At 39.4% G+C, this 20,976-nt stretch overlaps 1 protein-coding gene across 3 annotated transcripts in view; it reads left to right on the plus strand.

Moving 5' to 3' along the window:
- TENM2 (teneurin transmembrane protein 2) overlaps window positions 1-20,976 on the plus strand; it is a 3,004,989-nt gene that overhangs the window by 1,794,529 nt on the left and 1,189,484 nt on the right. For all 3 annotated transcript variants that reach the window (XM_060296575.1, XM_060296573.1, XM_060296574.1), the window contains one exon: window positions 4,218-4,329. The gene's annotated coding sequence lies outside the window, so the exon portion shown is untranslated. The remainder of the gene's footprint in view (window positions 1-4,217; window positions 4,330-20,976) is intronic.

The following is a 20,976-nucleotide window of genomic DNA, read 5'->3' on the forward strand; positions in this document are numbered from 1 at the left end:
CTTCTGAGGCTGCTGGGAGAGATTTCCCTTTCTCTTCTTTGCTCTCACAGCTCACAGGGGCTCAGCTTTGGATTTGGCCCCGCCTCTGCGTGTATGTCGCCGGAGGGCGTCTGTTCTTCACTCAGACAGGACGGGGTTAAAGGAGCTGCCGATGTGGGGGCTCTGACTCACTCAGGCCCGGGGGAGGGAGGGGCACGGAGTGCGGGGCGAGCCTGCGGCGGCAGAGACTGGCATGGCAGTGCACCAGCCTGAGGCGCGCTGTGCATTCTCCTGGGGAAGTTGTCCCTGGATCCCAGGACCCTGGCCGTGGTGGGCTGCACAGGCTCCCCGGAAGCGGGGTGTGGATAGTGACCTGTGCTCACACACAGTACTCTTGGTGGTGGCAGCAGCAGCCTTAACATCTCATGCCCGTCTCTGGGGTCCGCGCTTTTAGCCACGGCTCGCGCCCGTCTCTGGAGCTCCTTTAAGCAGTGCTCTTAATCCCCTCTCCTTGCACACCAGGAAACAGAGAGGGAAGAAAAAGTCTCTTGCCTCTTCGGCAGGTCCAGAGTTTTCCCGGGCTCCCTTCCGGCTAGCTGTGGCGCACTAACCCCTTTGGGCTGTGGTCACACCGCCAACCCCAGTTCTCTCCCAGCGCTCTGACCGAAGCCTGAACCTCAACTCTCAGCCCCTCCCGCCCCGGCGGGTGAGCAGACAAGCCTCTCGGGCTGGTGAGAGCTGGTCGGCCCTGATCCTCTGTGCGGGAATCTCTCCGCTTTGCCCTCTGCACCCCTGTGGCTGTGCCCCCCTCCGCAGCTCCAAAGCTTCCCCCTCCACCACTCGAAGTCTCCGCCCGCGAAGGGGCTTCCTAGTGTGTGGAAACCTTTCCTCCTTCACAGCTCCCTCCCGCTGGTGCAGGTCCTGTCCCTATCCTTTTGTCTCTGTTTATTCTTTTTTCTTTTGCCCTACCCAGGTACATGGGGGGTTTCTTGCCTTTTGGGAGGTCTGAGGTCTTCTGCCAGCGTTCAGTAGGTGTTCTGTAGGAGTTGTTCCACATGTAGATGTATTTCTGGTGTATCTGTGGGGAGGAAGGTGATCTCTGCGTCTTACTCTTCCGCCATCTTCCCGGAAGCCTCTGTCTTTGTTTTTATTTAACTGTACCTTTTTTTAAACAATGATACTATAAAAGAATATTCAAAAATAAATTTGAAACTATAGATTTCATTGTAGTTACATAAAGTCTATAAAATCTAACAAAAATTTATATTTTAGAACAAAAAATTACAGTTTGGGTTGGGTTAGTTTCATTATAAGTTAATTAATAAGATTTAATTTCAATCAATATATGCATTATCTGACATATCAGTGTAGACGGAAACCTAATAAATAACAACATTTGGTAAATGTATTGCCTTAAAGCATGCATTATTTGTTACTGAATATTTGATAAGTGAACTATACTGGTCAAAAAATCATTTCCATTTATCCAACTGACAAATATTCATAATGCGTATAATATGAGGTAAATTTGATACTTCAGAAAGCAGATTTTTATGTAATTCTACTTCACTAATAAAACATAATAATAGCTAACATTTAGTATGTACCAGTCATTAAGTGAATTATCTATGTAATCTTTACAACAACCCTGTAAATTAGATATTGTTATTATCCCTATTTTACCCAGGAGGAGTCTAAGGAACATAGAGGTTTGAAATTTGTCTTGGAATCCATGGCTGTTGTGTCTTTGTCACATGTTAAACCCCAGCAGTTTAACTGTAGAGGCTAGAGATTTATTAATCATTATGCTGTATTAAATATACTATGTACACTGACCATGCCTGTTTTTATTTTACATTGTAGCAACAGGCTTTTAAATTTATAATTAACATGATTTGAAGTAACAAAGCCAGTAACATATCTCTTGCCTAAAATTAACAGCTGTGTTGTTGTTATAGAGAATTCCTAACTTCTCTTTAAAATAAACTTGTGATCTAGCTGAAACAAATATTTGACTTAAGTGCAGGCTTATTTACAGGTCCAAAGATGAAGGTCAGTGACCTGTTCAAGGCTGTACAACTAGTCCATGGGAAAGCATACAAGCTCCATGTGTTTCTACTGTTGAGGCTTACTTTTATGACTTGGTACTATTCCTAATTATAAAAGTAAGGTTTAGATTCAACCCATTAGTGAATCTTCAAAATATTCTCTCAGTTTTATTTAGTAATAAAATTGTTAAATTGTGGCTCTTATTAGCATTAAAAACTAATATTCAAGAGAGATTAAAGGATCAGAACTGCACAAGTGAGTAAACAGACTTGATTATAAGGACACCTAATTATTACAAGGTAGGATATAATTAAGTGCTAAAGTTGTACAATATAAAGACAATAAAGGCTGCGGAGTTTCTAAGGAGGAAATCAAAGAACTGTATTGCTTTGCTGGGCTGTGATTGCCAGGTTGAAAACTTGGGGAAAAAAAGAAAATAAAAACAAAGCAAGTTGACACAAGGTCTTATAATTCTGCCTAGTCTTGTCAGTTTGTCTTTTAAAGACACATAGTTTTGATCAGACAATTCTAATTCTATCATTTCCTTATAATCAGACTATCAATGTACCAAAATAAGCAAGATAGCAGAGCAAGGAAAGCAGAAATTGCGATGAACGTTTGTTTTATGCCTGCTGTGTTCTAGAAACATTTTCTTTCCTTATTCAAATTTGTGTTGTAGGAGTTTTGCCCCTGCTCCCATTTTACAGATAAGTAGACTGAGGCTCAGAGGGTCTGAAGAACCTTGTATGAGATTGTACTTATTAGTGACAGAGACATAATTCAAACTCAGGTCCGCTGTGATTTAAGTTCTTTGCTCTCCATTGCTCTATGGCAAGCCCTCTTCCTGTCTGGAAGATCAGGAAGCTAGCACCCAGTATTTATTACATCCTACCAGGAGTCTTTGTGGAGGGCTGGAAGGATTTTTAGAGTGGCCAGGGAAGATAGAGCCATCAGTCTGAAAATAATACTTTCCCTTGGGAGGAAGGTGATTAGGAGTGTGATATCCAGCCGTGGCCACATCTGGGCACTGGAGATGGACTCAGTCAGACTGGCCCCTCTCTTGCTCACCAGCACTGCCTGGGAACCTACCTGGGTTGGCTGATTGGTGGGGGGTGGCTCCTTTTGACATGTGGATGACTACGTTAGTACTCAGGGGATGAGAATGAGTCGAACAGAGCCGGGAAATCAGAACCATTCATTTTCAACTGTTGTTTCTCTTTGTTGACCTTTCTTTTCATGTTTGCATTATTTGTGAAATTCCTTTGCAAACTTAAGAAATCTCCCTGTGTCTCCATCACTGCCCCAGTCGTACTGCCAGGGGAGAAGGGAATCTAATGAATAGCGAATGTCTTAAGCAAATTCACTTAATTTGTGGACTTTTTTGAACGGGGGAGGGGTGTGTGTGAATTTTTAAGAGTTAATCATTGGGAAATGAGCCCAAAAATCTCTGTTGATGATTTCGGACCTGTGGCCTTGGAGTCGTGGTAACAACTGTGACAACAATGATAGCTGACAAGTAATGTAGGGGTGCCGTGTGCCAGGCACTGTACTAAGTGCTTTGATAGATTATTGTGTTTAATTTTCACAACATTTCTGTGAAATAGGTGCTGTTATATCCAAATTTTAGCTAAGGAGAGCTTAGGTCATTTGTCCAAAGCAAGTTGTGTTAGAGTCAGGGGACTTACCATATCCTATTGACTGTGGCACCAACTAGCAAGTATTTGAATTTAAAAGTTGACGAAATAATGCTCAAACTGTATGGGTGAGCAAACAGTACATTTTAAGATGAAATAAATAATTTATAAATGTGAAGAGCAGACCTAAAATCTGTATATTGCTAGAAAGATGTCTTTAAATAATATCCCATTCTAATACTGTGCATTTCAGTGTTATAATATTATAAACAGCATCACATTTGAAGGATAACAAATGGGTATGCTATTGTGTCTTAATGGGAATGGTGTGCTATAGTCAAAATAACTGAACTAATATGTTTTATACCATATTTTACATTCCTCTTTTGAAAGATATTCGAAAGGGTTAGGTATACAATTAAGCTAATTTAGCTCCCAATTCCAGCTTCCCTACATTTTGAAGATATGTGGTATTTATTTGCATTTTTATTCTTTTTTTTGTTTTGTTTTATGTGCTCATTTTAGTCTTATCTGTTTTCTTTTCTTTTTTAACAGTCACATCCAACTATTTATTGCCTAAGCAGTCTGGGGCTTGCTTCATCACTCGGCTTTGCTGTGGAGCGCTCCGGTAGAGCTCACTGTTGCACACTGAAGATCCACCATTTTGGTGAGTGGAATCATAGCTACAATTTTGTGTTTTGCTGTGCCTCAAGTTCTGTTTGCATTGTTGACCAAAGTGCTTTCATGCAGAGCACAAAATAGGGCTCTTCCAGCTCTGTGCAGGAAAGCTGGCTTTTCTTTTTTTTTTTTTTTTTTTGCTTTTTTCCTTATGGACAAAAGTAATTAGTACTGTCATTTTCTCTCTGCAATCTGCAATTGTCTCTCTCGCTCCCAACCCAAGAGAATGACTTTACCATTCTTCAGTCATGCATCTGGTTCTTATCTACCTGGATGGACTCCCCCTCCAGCCCCCAATTCCTCATTCCCTAGCCTCTAAGAATAATTTGGCCACCACACTTTTGGTATTTGTTATGTACATATGGAAATAAAAGGTGATGGTTTTGATTAGCTGGACCACATAGCATCACATTGCTGTGTGTAAAGACCTTTTGGATAGAAAAATTTGTTCCCCTTGATCTGTTTAATGTTGTTAATCTATGCAGGCAGAAAGCAAAAAGGAAGCTGGCGAGTCTTTCTAATGCTCCTAGTAAAATCCTTTCTGCTTTTATTGTCCCTGAACTGGCATCCTCAATATATTTCTACAGCATCTAACATCATATATCAAATGTCTTCCTAAGGCTTTCTTGGGCTTCCTACATCCATTTTTCTCTGGTGTTTTGCTTTCTTTGATCTTGCTTTTACAAGTCAAATCCTACCAAGTTTGACCCATAGATGAGTTCTATGGGGACAACTAATATATTATGCACTTCTAATTTGGGAATGGGACATCTGACTTAGCTGAAACATTAGTTACAGAATAATTTCAGTAATTTGAGTATGTATAGAGATTTTGTGGCCAAGGATGAGGTATGAGAGGAGGTCCAGTAAAGACTCTTAAGTGATTAGATGGATAAATGGAAAAGGTATCTGGATTAAATCCTTTTTTCTTTTTCTATATTTTTTATTGCTTGCAGAAGCTTTTTCAATGAAAATGAGGCAGTGAGTATAGGTCTAACGTGTCTGAGGGAGTGGGCATGGGAATAAGGGAGGGGTGATGATGGGTATTCCTCAGGAAGGAGGTGTGTGTAATACAGTCATCAGACAGCTTAGTTCAATCAGTCAGTTTAGAGTCTACTTTCTCTAAAGTATCGTTGTTCCTAATGTCTTGGAGATCAGATCCAAACTGGGTTGTACAAGGAAAACTTGATTTTGTTAGAGCACAGCTCTGACTTCACGGTTGCTCACACACAGATGAGGCACCATCCTCTCCCAGAATCATCTCCCGGTTCCACTTTGTGTCTTGGAAACTTGGGTCCATCATTGTTTCTATTCTTAAGGAAATATCACCAAGTGTTGCAAATCCATTATAAATGCAGAGTTGTTAATTTTGGAAGGAATAGGAGGGCGTACGGTGAAACAAACCTAAGACTGACATATCCATGCTAGCCCATCTGTCCTCTCCCAGAGCAAGTAACAGAGGAGAACACTGCAGAGTTAGAGGAGGTGAGTTTGGTGGGGCAGAACCTAGAAGAATGAATCCTGCATTGGAGAAGGAGGCCTGTGTTTAGGATTCCTAGAGGATTTTCCTTACTTTGTTAGAGCCAGCAATTGTCCCCTGTTTTTCCCTTTCTTGCTCATCATCCTAAGTTTATCATCTAAAAAGCTTATAACCTTTTGATTAGGTTTTCTGGAGAAGATGGCTCTTTGGTACATGGTGGTCAGGCAGAGGATAATGAAGAGTAGCATGTAGATGTGGGAAGAGGGAGAAAAGGCTACATGGTCTTAGGAACTTCCTTGATAGTGAAAGCAGGTCTCCAAATCTCAGTGATCTGCCTGACGTGCTGGCCTGAAAATTCATTACGCTTTCTCAAAGTTCTCGTTAGGTTTTACCATCATTTTAGTTAGGGCAGTACTTTGGTAATTGACTATTGCAACCAAAAATGCCTTGAATTTTGGCCGAATAACAAGCCAGTCAGTGAGGCCAGGCTTAGTTTTCAGAAAACTACTATTAACTTTGAAAAGAATTTCTTCACAATAACTCTCTGGCATCATATTTTATGTTCTGTTGAACCTGTTCTCAAGAAATACCCACCTACTTGGAAAAGGATTCTGCAAGGCTTCTGCCCTCTGCTGTTCATTCAGAGTGTCATTTGCAGCCCTAATAGAATCAGTGAGAGTAGCTTTCCCAGACAACAGGAGGCTTTATAAATATAAGCTGGTGTTTGCCCAGGTTTTCGCTTTCCTCCTAGACCACCAATGGCTATTTTTCTTTTCAACTTAGGCTTATGCTTGAAGTTTAAATGATACTCTCTTTGCTCATAAGAGGCAAAATAAAGTATACAGCTTTTCTGGCCAGGGATTTACCTTAAACGTTTCCATGTGGCTCCTTTTGCTTCACTGGTAGTATATAAAATGGTTTTTACTCCATGGTGATGGTGGATTGATAGAAAACACGAGATTTAAATGCAGGTTCTTATAGTTCTAGGACAGTCGTATGTGCTTTCAACCAGACTAGGATGAAATGCAAGCTGTGATTTTATCATCACTAAAACATGCTTTTTGGCTATTTTTCACTATTTTAAAAATGAAGATGAAAGAGAAAGCAACTTAAAAATCATAGAAAAAACTGTGGTACTTTGAAAGATCGCCTTTGATAAGGGCTAAACAGAACGAGTGTTTCTTGATTTCCAATATTATTGAAGTGAAACCCTACTTTAGGTAGGAAATTTGGGAAAATCAACAGATCTACATGAAGGCTGTGTTTTCAGCTACACATCGGCAGTGGGTGAGGTGTGGATTTAATTCCCCATCAATAGAAAGCAAGTGACATTTTTCACTTTCCTTCCCATTTAAAGAGTTCATAATAATCAGTATGAACTGAATATATGTGACCACGTCTCTTTAAAAAAATAAGATTAACACATTTATTCTCTAGTTTCAAATCCACTTCTATATAAGAACTGAAATTATTAGCATCATTTTGAAAGTATTACACTAAGCTCTTTTTTTCCCCTTGCTTTTTTTGCCTGCAGAGAAACACCCTTTAATACTCAACATCTAACCTTTAAGATGAGTATATTTTGAATTTTTTTTTTCCCTGCATTACATGCCTGAGTTGCTTCTTAACATTGTGAGACTTACAACAGGTTTTCTTTAAATATTTCACATTCTCTCACATACAGTCATGCAATATTATATATTTCACAAAATATTTTCTTGAAAATTTAAAGAACAAAGTAGAACTTATGTAACCAGAACTAATATATGATGTTTGTGGTGTTTTCATATAACAATTATGAATAGATGAAAAGTAGAAAGGAACAGTTAGTAAATGCATACCATGTACCACATTTAAAACATGTTTTCTCCTTAATATAAATTATTTTATTTAACATAAAAACAAAGTCTTATTTAATCCTAAAATCTGCGGTCCAAGAGGTTAAATATTTTGTTCAAGGGAACCAAGTTTTGGGGTCCAATCTGTTACTCCAGATACTGATCCACTGATTGAACATATTTTGACCAGCAAAAATATGGGATTATTCTAGAGAAAACCATATGTTTTATTATAAAGAGTTACATTACTTTCTAAATTATGGATTGTCTTGTTTAAATTCCTGCTGTTGTCACTTATGCTGAAGTGGGACTAATGTAATCTTAGCATTTTTGCCAACCATCATTGGATGCAGATTTTGGTTTCCATGTCCCTGAATGTATCAATATATATCAGGGAGATATTTGTAACGTGGACTAAGAAAATTATAAAATGCTATTTAAATTTTTAAGTAGCTCATTTGGAAAATTTACATGGAATACCTTTGAATGACTTTGTTTACTATTATACTACAGTTACAAAAAGAAGAAAAGTATCCTATAGCTGCTTATTGTATCTTCAGAACTATGCAAAACAGGATGAACAAATAGAACAGAATTTGCATAAAACCAAGCATCTCAACAAGGTGTTGAGTAAATAAAGGAAAATAAGTGAATGAGTTCAATTTGACTGAAAAACTAAAACATAAAGATATATTGTTAAAAGGTCAGTTTAAGGGCTTCCCTGGTGGCGCAGTGGTTGAGAGTCGCCTGCCGATGCAGGGGACACGGGTTCATGCCCCGGTCTAGGAAGATCCCACATGCCGCGGAGCGGCTGGGCCCATGAGCCATGGCCGCTGAGCCTGCGTGTCCGGAGCCTGTGCTCCGCAACGGGAGAGGCCACAACAGTGAGAGGCCCTCGTACCGCAAAAAAAAAAAAAAAAAAAAAAGTCAGTTTAATATAAATTAAATACCATGATACATAATATAAATTACAAATAAGTCAAAAGATTATAGTCAAGGTCTTTAAATGGATATTTGCGTGTGTGTGTTGTGTTCATGCATATCATACCCAGTTCCATAGAAAATGGGTTGCAAAAGTAAGGCATCTTAATAAAGAATGTAAGAATACAAGATCATAGTCATACAAAGAATAAAGTATCAAGAGCATAGGGAAAATAAATAAATAGAGTTGAGTCTCCTTATTTGTGGTAGTCATGTTCTATAAAGCTGTCTAAAACACTGAATTAGCAAATGCTGAACCACTGCTCCTAGGGGGAATAGAGGATTAAGTAAGTGCAACCCTGTGGTCGCAACGTTTTATCAATCAACAGATCAATACGTAACCTTGTTTTATGTGTGTTTCTGTTTAAAAACAAAAGAAAAGAAAAAAAAAAAAGACTTCTTATTTAATATACATTGTTGATTGTTACCAGTGAACTCACAGACAACAGCACTATAACTCCTCCCTGAACAAAGCTTATCTAGCACATGTCCTTTCTCCATTAGGCACATCACAGCCTTTTTGCACTTACATCACTAGACAGCATTTCAGTATAATGCTTGGGGGTCATTTTATTTTTTTAAATAATATTCTTTTTTCTTTTTTTTTTAAACCCCTCATTTGTTTATTTATTTATTTTTGGCTGTGTTGGGTCTTCGTTTCTGTGCGAGGGCTTTCTCTAGTTGTGGCAAGCGGCGGCCACTCTTCATCGCGGTGCGCGGGCCTCTCACTATCGCGGCCTCTCTTGTTGCGGAGCACAGGCTCCAGACGCGCAGGCTCAGTAGTTGTGGCTCACGGGCCTAGTTGCTCTGCGGCATGTGGGATCCTCCCAGACCAGGGCTCGAACCCATGTCCCCTGCATTAGCAGGCAGATTCTGAACGACTGCGCCACCAGGGAAGCCCAGGGGTCATTTTAAATAGCAAAATCACCAGCAATATGCACAAAAATGTAAAAATGTGACACTATGGAGACAATGAAAAAGGCTTATTTATAATATGAGCACTGACACCACAAGGCAGTTGCCTTGTTCCATCTCAGCTGGAAACCTGCATCGGGTGATTCAAAGTTTTCACTGCTCTGTGCCAGGAGTCTTGATTTCAGAGTTACAAATATCTTTAGTTCCTCTGTAAAAAGAAGTTGAAAGTGGATACACCTATGTTCAGTAATTAATGTTTCAATATTTTATCTTATTTGGAAATTATCTAGATATTCATTGAATAGTCATCGTTTAACTTATCTCTGTACAGATGGTTCCTGACTTACGATGGTTTGACTTAAGATTTTTCAACTTTATGACGGTGCAAAAGAGATTCACGTTCAGTAGAAACAGTACTTCGAATTTTGATCTTTTTTCGGGCTGGTACATGTAGTATGATGCTTTCTTGTGATGCTGGGCAGCGGCAGTGAACTGCAGCTCCCAGTCAGATATCCATGAAGTCATGAGGGTCAAAAACCGATACACTTAAAACCATTCTATACCCGTGCCAGCATTCTGTTTTTTTACTTTCAGTACAATATTCAATAAATTACACAAGACATTCAACTCTTTATTATAAAATAAGCTTTGTGTTAGATGATTTTGCCCAACTATAGGCTAATGTAAGTGTCCTGAACACATTTAAGGTAGGCTAAGCTAAACTACGATGTTTGGTAGGTTAAGGGTATTAAATGCATTTTCAACTTATATTTTCAATTTACAGTGGGCTTATTGGAATGTAACCCCATCTTAAGACTGTAGAGCATTAAGGTTTCAAGTGACCAAAAAATTTTGGAAAGTATATTTAAGTTGACATGCCATAAAGCATAATTATTGTTGAAAAGTTTATTTATAAACTTCTATCTTATTTACATCTACTTATTTATTTATTCTTAACAATTATGTTTAGATTACTAATGAAAATTTCATGAGGCATTAAACAGGTGACCATAGTCTTTTTTTTAATTTATTTATTTTATTATTTAATTTAATTTATTTATTGTTTCTGGCTGCTTTGGGTCTTTGTTGCTGCTTCGTTGCTTTTCTCTAGTTGCAGCGAGCGGGGTCCACTCTTCACTGCAGTGCGCAGGCCTCTCATCGCGGTGGCCCCTCTTGCTGCGGAGCATGGGCTCTAGGCACACGGGCTTCAGTAGTTGTGGCATGTGGGCTCCGCAGCCGTGGCTTGAAGGCGCTAGAGCACAGGCTCAGCAGTTGTGGCACACGGGCTCAGTTGCTCCGCGGCATGTGGGATCTTCCTGGACCAGGGCTCGAACCCGTGTCCCCTGCATTGGCAGGCGGACTCTCAACCACTGAGCCACCAGGGAAGCCCCTGACCATAGTCTTAAGTTTTCTTTCTTGCTGATAAATTCTGTAACCGAGATAACGTGAGCTTATTTGAATGTTAGTAACCAAGATAGAATAAAAGTAGTATGTTTAATGTTGATAACACTAAAAATATGCCTGTTTTAATTAAGCCAACAAACTTAAACTAGCTTTTATTTTCTGAAGATTATCCTAGATCATGAAACATGAAAAACAGTTTAGTTAGTTTCTATATTTCTGAGAGTATACTTGATTTATATAAGCAGTTGTTTGTCTTTGAGACAATTAAATAGAACTATATACAAATTAAATTTGGCGATATCATCTGGGGGTAGAAAAAATATCACACATCTATAACATATATACGTAGACATATATAAACTTACAGACAAACTCAGAGATCTTACAGCTTTTGTTTTAAAATTTTAGCCATGAGACAAATAAAATAATGCAAAACTCACTAGCTTATAAAAGAACAGTTGAATCCAAATTGTGTTTCTGGCACATAGAATAAGTTAAAGTTATCTGCTCAGATGGCTAAAGCTTTTACTAATATTTGTGGAAAAGACTTTTAAGAATTTTCATTCACCTAATTCCCAAATAGCTTCTTTTTTTTTTTTCTAATAAGAATTACCTTCCGAAGTTTGCATTTCAAGAGATGGCTCTGGGTTTCTAGAGAAGACCAGGTAGATCATTTACATCTCAGAGAACACAGAGAAAGGATTTAAATTTCTCAGAAAAGGGATTTTGTTTCCTAAATTCAGACTTTTACAATATCTGTAGGCCTTTCAGTTGAATGGGGGAGGCTTTGGGGTTGGTAAAAAGGATAAGTGGGATTTGAATTTTTTCTATAGTCACATTTCTGTTCTTGTAAACACTAGATTTGTAAGACAAATAAAAATGTTTGTTTTTAGTTTCTCAAAGAATTGGGTTGTAACCTGAATGATATCCAGAAGCTGACCCAGCCATCCAACTACATTATGCTCAATTTGCTTCTTTATATCAGGAAGAAGATATTCAGCTAAGATGGAAATCAAAAGATTCCCGTGTTCTAGATTTAGAGCTGGGTGTCTTTGGAATGTTTTAGTAGATTCTTCCACAGTAGCTTCAGAATACTTTTCTTTCCCTGTGGATACGTAGTATCATTTTAGCTTTGGGAAGAAGGCCTGAAAGAAAGTTCCTATAAGGCTCTGAATATCAACTTCCAACTTGACAAACTTCTGAACATAAGGCCACTTAAAAAAAGTCCTTTTGAGTATCTTGTCAGGTTTCAGCCAGGACAAACAATAAATATTCTTGGCAGTATTGAACAACGCTGTGAACACAAGAGGAATCCCCAAAGAGGATGCAAAGAATATTGGCCTCCCAAGATCCAGAGCCATATCTCAAAGATAGACATAAGAAAGAAAAACTCAGTTCCCCTGAGAGCTGGCAACACTCAGTAGAACCAGGCCACAGACAGAGTGCAACCTGCATTTCTGTCTGGCCATATTTGGGGGCCCCTCAACCTCCCAGTTGCCAAATCAAGTTCTCTGGACATGAAATGAAACAAACAAGAGGCAGTAGGCATCCCTGGGAGAGACAGGATCCATAATCAATGTTTTTTCCTGCTAATCCAAGCTTGGAAAGGAAGGGACTGAAACCACCCAACCCAGATTGCGACTTGAACCCTCCGTCTTTTAATTGAGATCACACATCTGGTCTCAGGATTTAATGAAGCTCAGGTCCCTGATGTCTTGTTGCAGACGAGAATTCAGTGAGAGACAAAGTGATAAGTAAGAAGTGGATTTATTTAGAGAGATGCACATTCCATAGACAGAATGTCTCAAAACACAAGAGTGGCCCCAGGGCATGGGGTCGTCTCAGAAAGTGAGAGGGGCCATGGGAGAAACACACTCCACAGACAGAGTGTGGGTCCTCTAAGAAGGCCAGAGGCCCCAACATATGAGGTGGTTAGTTTTTACGGGCTGGGTAATTTCATAGGCTAATGAGTGGGAGGATTATTCCAACTATTCAGGGAAGGGGCGGGGATTCCTAGAAATCAGGCCACCGCCCACTTTTTGGCCTTTTATGTTTGGCCTCTGAACTGTCTGCTGCCTGTGAGTATGTCATTTAGCATGCCGATCTATTATAATGAGTGTATAATGAGGCTCAAGGTCCACTGGAAGTCAAATCTTCTGCCATCGCGGACGTAGTTGGTCCTAACCAGTTTTTGTCATATCCTCAATGGCTGTGTCATTCTTTTAAAGGTTGTGCCCTGCCTCCTTCTGTCCTGTTTCAGGACTCTATGAAATTTTACCTTCCTCTCTTGACCAGACACCAAAGATACAGGTCTGGGACAGCTGACTTTGGAAAGAATTCTCACCCTTTGCCAGCTTCTGCCAATTTTCCCAGGATCCCATCTAGGTTCTGGAGTGAATATGGTGTCCCATTAAGTTTCATTCTGGTCACCAGAAACTATAGAGGAAGGAATAATAATTTTCCCTCTACCCTTTGTAGTGAGTGCCTACCTGAGACTCCTTTTTCTCTAGGGCACCTCATAAATGGATAAGCTTATGTTAAAATGGTTGAAAGTTCTCCACTGTGGTTACTGTAATGCAAGATTATCTTTGGTAAGGTTAGCCTACTTGTTCAGCCTTAAAACAAAATTTTATTCACCTGAAGCCTCACCCTGGACCCAGTCCAGCTTAAGTCAGACCCAGTCTGGTTCTTAAGTCAGACGCAGTCCAACTGCCTCGGTTCTGAACCCAATCTGGAAAAGAAATGCTCAAATAAAGCCTGAAAGCTCATAATGCAAACACTGGCATAAGAATTCAGTAAAAAGGAGGAGGAAGAAGAAGGGGAGGAAGAGAGTGGTACTTGAAGCCTTCTGCTGTCCTGCGTTAGCTATTTAACCTTGAGAAGCATGTTTAATATCTGAGTCTCACTTTCTTTATCTGTAAAATGAGATGATGTGGACTCCTGGCTAACATTGTGGCAAATGTTTTGAAGTGGTTGCAGTGAAAGTCTAGCACAGTAGGTGGTGTGTAATAGGCCCTCGGTAAGCAGCCCTTGTTGTTTTTCTGCTGTGTGCTTATCAAATCCCCAGCCATTATTCACGGCTCATTCTGTGCCATCCATTCTCTGGTGCTTTCCCTTATGCGTGCTGCCCACGATGATAACTACAATGATAACTCTTACCTCTGAATTTCATATCACTTCTTTCATTCTTTTAAAGCACCAACTTATACTTGCAATGTAATTGAACCTTTTAGAAAGCAAAAAAGACTTACAAACTTTTACCACATTTAACATACTATACTCTTAAAAGACACACATATGAAACATTTCACGAATTAGTTTTTTCAATTAAGAATTACATGAAATAAGAAAGGTCATCTCAGTGGAACCCAAGAAGGTGAATTCCCATCTAAGTAATAGTGGAAAAAACATAATTTAATTGTCACCTCTCAAAGTTTCAGTTTTTTCTGCAAAGTGGCATCAAAGTGGCTTGCCCAGGGTTGCAAAGTCAATGATGAAGCTGGAAACAAGGTCTGTCTGACTTAGAGCTGAGGTTTGATCAGTGACTGCTCTTAAACTTGGCAGGCTTGATCATATTACTAAACTTTCAAGGGCTCCAGGTTCCCATGTGTATAAGTGCTTCCCTCATGGGCTGTTAGGAAGAGTCAGTTAGTTATTCCGTGTGAAAATGTAAAAATCCATAAAACAGTGCTGGGCTTATAGTAAGCACTTTTATTTTTGTTGTTTTTGTTATTTTAATTATTATGACTATTGTCATTAGCAGTAGCAACAACAGTCATCGTATTATTATAGCAGTATTACCCAAAAAGCAAAATGAGTGTCACTGGTGGTGCAGGGCACTGAAGTGATTAATAGAACAGGGAAACAGGGAAACAGAGCAATGAGGAAGTTATTCCCATTTCACATTTCTCTGATAAGTCCATTAATTCAAGAGGAGCATCTCAGTTTATATCTACTAAAGTTTTAACAACTCCCTTAAACTTGTTCTTTTCTCTCTTTTAGGAAAAAAAAAAGCTAGCAGGCTCAGACTCAGAGCTTTCATTAGCTAACTGTATGTAGTTTGAAATGAGGAACGTTTTAAAAATTAAATTTATTTTTACAGCTACCTTCTAGCCATGGCAAACAATACCGTTTCTTATGCTTAAGTCTTTCATCATTAACTTTTAAAATAGTGTGTTTAAAAAACAAAAATTTATCAAGATATGTACAAATAGTAAGAAGTAATGCCGATGGTGTGAGAGGGTGGCCATTGGGATGGTAATGATGGAAATATGGTTGGGAAATATTGCGGTGTAAGAAGCTGGCAAAAAGTAGATGGAGCAAGCAAACTCCACAGAGGAACCACTGTAAGCAGAACAGAGGGTTTACACAGAGAATTCGTGGAATATAAGGTCAGTGAAGGTCTCCTTTTGCTCATTCCGCCACGAAGTGATGAAAATGTGGGTCGGGGAGGCAGCACTGTTCTGTAGACAATTATTGGGGAATCTCTTCTCTAAACCACAGCATTCGGGTGAGGACTCTCAGTGGCCACTTCTTTTTGTGATTTAAGTTCAGGAAACCTTTTTGGAATAACCAACTTGATTCAGGCTTTTCTCCTTAGGAAACTAAGTTCCTAGAGGGCAGCCACTGTGTCTGGCTTCCTTATTACTAAATCCCCAAAGCCTAACCAGCTGCTTGGGACATTATAGGTGCTCAATAAATAGTGTCTGAATGAATGAGTGAATTCTTTCTGCTGAGGGTCCTTCCCTGAGTTCATTTCATATTTGTGTTACTACATCTAAGAACTTTGATGGGATTGGCATAGAGAGAATAAGTGAATTAATTGAAAATGTAGTAGATATATGAGCTTCAGTGAGGTCATCAGTGTCACTATAGTAGTGTTTCGGAGACCCACCACTGTCAGACGAATCATTGGTATCACAGATTGAGATATTAAATTGATCCAGAAGCCCCAGAGTACACACAGATGTCCCTCCTGGGACGAGGATATGACTACAGGGGCTTCAGGAAAGAAATGTCACCGACCACTGAGTTTCCTTAAAGGACCCATTCAGTGGGTTTTTTTGGCCACGCCATACGGCATGTGGGATCTTAGTTCCCTGACCAGGGATTGGACCTGTGCCCCCTGCATTATACCACCAGGGAAGTCCCAGGACCCATTCAGTTTTAACTGTTAGGAGTCATCATGGATTGCCAGCAGTGGGGTGGAAAAGGCCGTTGGTAGGGCAATGGAGAGCAAAGAGATGGTGCTCCTGCATAATGGCATGACTATTTTAACAGGACATGAAGCAGGATGATTCATGAGACAAATAATTCTCTACTACAGTCTGTGAGTGTGTGTATGTAAGCTGAGGTTGTCAAAGGAAATGCTTTCAGAAAAGTTGCCTAGTCTACCGCTCTAAAGCTTCCTCCTTAAGTCAATCGAATATTGAAGATCATTGGTTTAGATGAGGGCATGTGAAATTAGCCATTATAGGATGATTCTGTTTTTGGTGTGCTTTCTCATTCAGGTATAAGAGATGGTAGTGATTTTTTGGTGAGGGTACTGGGAGGAAGGTTATAGGGATTTTGTAATAAGAGACACCATATCACACCTTCCCAAATTCATTGCAAAGCAGTGAGTTCTAACTATTTTGTCAAAACCCCTCTGCCTATACTGACTAATATTTTGAAGATGTATCTATAGGATATCCAGGATTTTGCCTCTAATTACCCATAAGCTCTGTGTTGTGGGATTGCTTTGGAGAGCCATATTAGTTCTTTATGTATACAAAACAGATTGAGAATTTCCCCAAAATGTAGATATATTTTAGACCAAACGTTGACATTCAATAACAACAACAGCAATAATAATAAATTCTGGAACTTAATAGTAGCTAGCATATGGAGACCATATAGTATCATGGGTTGGCTCTGCTAAGGACTAACCATACATACATTATCTCATTTGATTCCCACAGTGCTCCATGGGACACTCCAGACGCATAACTTCTGTACTCACTAAAGCTTCAGTTCATCACCCAGCCTCACCTGCATATTGTTTTTCAGCTTCTCTCTCCTAAGTTGGACAAGCATTGAAATAGCACTTTTTTTTTCACAGTATAATTCATCATTGTTTAATATAAAACAAAAAGACCCAAATTTGTTTACTGTATCACATCAATATTAGAACCCAAGCTGATGTTATATATTATGAATGGCAGCTTTCTGAATAAGTAATACTCAGTCAATATCTTGATCAGACAGTCTAGGGAAAAAATGATATTATACATACATTTTGGTTGTATGAGGCTCTTAGTCACAACTTCTTTAACATGAGGGCCATGGTAAATTATTCACCTGATTCAAATATGATAGAATTATTTATTTTCAAATTTATCCATTCCAGATCATGAACTCCAAATTGCTCTTTTGTATCCTTGAAGGCCACCTTAAGTGATAAAGAAATTCCCCTGACCTTGGAGTGACTCCAAGACACAATTCAAAGGCAAGACACAGCAGCATTCAAGAAAAGCTCAACATAAATTTGAATGTGCTCTAAAGAGAGGGCAGTTGTCACCATGGTGATTTTATTCTTTCCTAGACTGAGCTCAGAATGAAAGGGGAGGAGTTTTCAAAGCAAAGATGCTGAAATAGGTGAATCAAAGATCTGGATATAATTTTTAACTATCATTAGAAATACGGTACTTAGTTTGAAGTTTGGAGCTTACATTTGGGATCATATACTCAAGATAGTGATTGTTAGGTAGCCTGAGAGATCACCCTTCTATTGTTAAAATATTTATAGATAATTGCAAAGTTATCTTATCATTATCAATATTCTGCTGAAAGGCATTATACTCACACTAATTTTTCCTCAACTAATAATATTGAATGTTTACCATTCCTATGCAACACACAAAGTACTTTGCTTGCATTATTTCATTTAATACTTAACAAATCTATAAGAGAAATAGTAGAATCATTCCCATTTTAAAGATGCAAAAACTAAGGCAAAGGAGGCAAAGGCTTTAAAGTTCTTTTTAATTTTGGTTTGGATCTGGTTTTAATTTTTTCAATGGTGTATTCTTATTAAAAAATCAGGTTTAAAGCCCCATCCTCATGGAGCTTGCCTGCTAGTGGCTTGTGTGAGTCACACAGTAAGTGGCAGATGTCAGATTTGTCAGGTTCAAATTCAAAAACCCTATTATAAATAGCTAGAATCAGAGTATCAAAGCATATGTAAATATTATAGGATGTTGAAAGCCTTGTTTAAGGTCAGCCATACCTACAGGTCAAATGTTGGAACAGTACAGGAAGGAAGACTGTTCACTGTGAGTCTGGAGTGCTCACAGCTACTTTTGTGCCCCACTATCACCATTTCAGGAATAAACTACCAAGGATGTAACTTTTTTTCCTATCCTCTATTACCCAGAAGTCTCCCTGGACTTCTAGCAGTTCCTGTCAACCACAATTGAAGAATGATTCTCTTCCAGTTGGGAAGGGCCTTCTCTTAAACTGAGCACATGACGCAGAAATTTATCAAAACCAACCCTGGCTGCCCTTGTGGTGACAGATGTCCCAGCTCTATCTACCTCAAACAATCCTGGAGTGACTCTTTGGAATTCTAACACATGCCAACAGTCATTTCCAAACACCACAGTTTTCTGCTCATGCTCTCCCTCTTGCTTTTCATGTGAACTTCCTCTGGTAGATCTCTCCCCTGTACTTGTGGGAGTACAAGAGGAGAGAGTGGGGGGAGCCACTCTCTCCTCTTGGAGAGATCACTGGGACTCTGACAAGATGAATATCGTGGTGAATGTTTATCAGCATATGGGGGTATTGACCCCTCTCATGGTCCAGAGCTCCTGTGTTGTTCACCTCCTAACCCCAAAGCAAAAGAACCTTCCTTTGTCTCTTTTTCAAATACTTTGGAGAATTCCTAGCCAGTATCTTCATTTCTCTGGAGGAAATGCATGGCAGCCAGCTGCTAAGTGCTGGTGTTCGCATGCACCTGTTTGTTTATTTTTTTTAAATGTAATTGGGAATATGCCTAGAAGCCTGAGTCTGTTTCTCTAGTGCACTCGAAGCAGATTTAGGCTCACAGAAGACAATCACAGCCTTGTCTTGTGCATCTCGCACAACACTACAACTATTGCATGCACAGGTCTCTAGTTGGCATTTTGCAAAGACGTGATGATTAGGAATGCCTGGAACACGAACTTTTAATGGGTTACCGAGACACGAAAAATTAACCAGGAACATTCATGAAAAACGCCACGTAGTAATCATAACCCCTGATCACTGATTACAAAGCTCTTTATCAATGGCTTTTAATGCTGGCTGCATTTTAACATCATTTAGGAAACGTTAACACACACACACACACACACACACACACACACACACACACACAGACCCTGAGCTCTACCTTTAGTGATAGTGATTTAATTGGTCTGTGGTGGGGCCCACGTATCCATATTTTGCAAAAGCTATATAAGTAATGTTATGTATTTGGTCCTTGGAGCCATAATGCCTACCTTTCTCACATTATCTTTGGGCATCTGCCCCCATGCTCGCATACTGCAGTCCATTGTCCTGCTTTCTGTTTGAGCATACAGAGCTCATTCCTTCTGTAGGGTCTTTGGTCTCTCTTTTCCCTTCTACAGAAATGCTCTTTACCTAGATCTTGGCACGCCATTCCTCTTGTGCCATTTAGCTCTTAGCTCACAGACCCTCTTAGTGGAATCTGTATAAGCAGCACCTTCTGGGGTTGTACAGTGCATTTCAAGGGAGGCCATAAACTAGGATGCTGCCTTTCCTGATGATCAGCACTCTTTCCAGTTCTTCTCAAATCAAATAGTTTAATTTTTCCCTTTTCCAGGTTACTAATTGAGACTAATTTGTTTATTGGGTTTATGTTTTTATTATTTATTTATTTATTTATTTATTTTGTGGTAGCGGGCCTCTCACTGCTGTGGCCTCTCCCGTTGCGGAGCACAGGCTCCAGAAGCGCAGGCTCAGCGGCCATGGCTCACGGGCCCAGCCGCTTTGGGGCACAAACCTGTGTCCCCTGCATCGGCAGGCAGACTCTCAACCACTGCGCCACCAGGGAAGCCCTATGTTTTTATTTTTTATTTTTATCTCCTATCACTAAAAGTTAGGAATCAAAAGAGCATAGGAACTTCCTCTGACTTGTTCAGCGTTGTATTTCTGGTACCTAGAATAATACCTTGCATAAACTTGGTACCCAATAAACATTTGTTAAGTGAATGTTCTGTGTGTGATATACAAAGCTTAAAATCTCTGCTATAAGGCAGTAATATTGATATAAGGTGGTTGAAATTCATCAGGAAATTTTAACAGCCAAAGTAAGGTTCCAAGTAGATTTCAAATAAAGAGAGGGTGGTCTTTGACAAGATTTGGGAGGATGATCTTTGTAAGGGGAACAGTATCCCTTAAGAGCTAGAGCAAGTCATGCTCAGAGTAGCACAATTTAGTTATCTTGGCTGGGATGAACAAGCTATGATTAAAATTACGCCAGTCTCATGATATAATGAAATCATCCAAAGTGAAGACAGTATTTGGAAATAGATCACAAGTGGTATCTAATGCAAATGTCTCTAAATAATATGATCATGGCTGTCATGGAGAAAATAGTGTCCCCAATTATTATAAAAGCTTGATTTTCAATTAATATTCTCAAAAAGCTAATCAGATAACAGCAACAACACTGACTACCATTTATGGAGTGCCTCCTTAGTGCTGGTTATTAGACCAAATACTTATTTATTATATCATTTTAACTCTTATAGCAAACTTATGAGGTGATTACTATCCACAGTTTACCATCGACAAAACAGAGACTTAGACGGGTCAAGCAATTGACTGAAGTCCTACCCCAAGTAAATGGTTGAAGTGTGATTTGAACCCAGAGTTGTGGACCTCAAAGCTGCTGCATTCACCCAAATTACTGCACTGCTTGATTTGGACCCAGTTTCATCAGATGTGATCCGGATGATTGTCTGTCTTTCCTACT

The sequence above is a fragment of the Globicephala melas genome, chromosome 3 (assembly GCF_963455315.2).
Source record: "Globicephala melas chromosome 3, mGloMel1.2, whole genome shotgun sequence".
NCBI lineage: Eukaryota > Metazoa > Chordata > Mammalia > Artiodactyla > Delphinidae > Globicephala > Globicephala melas.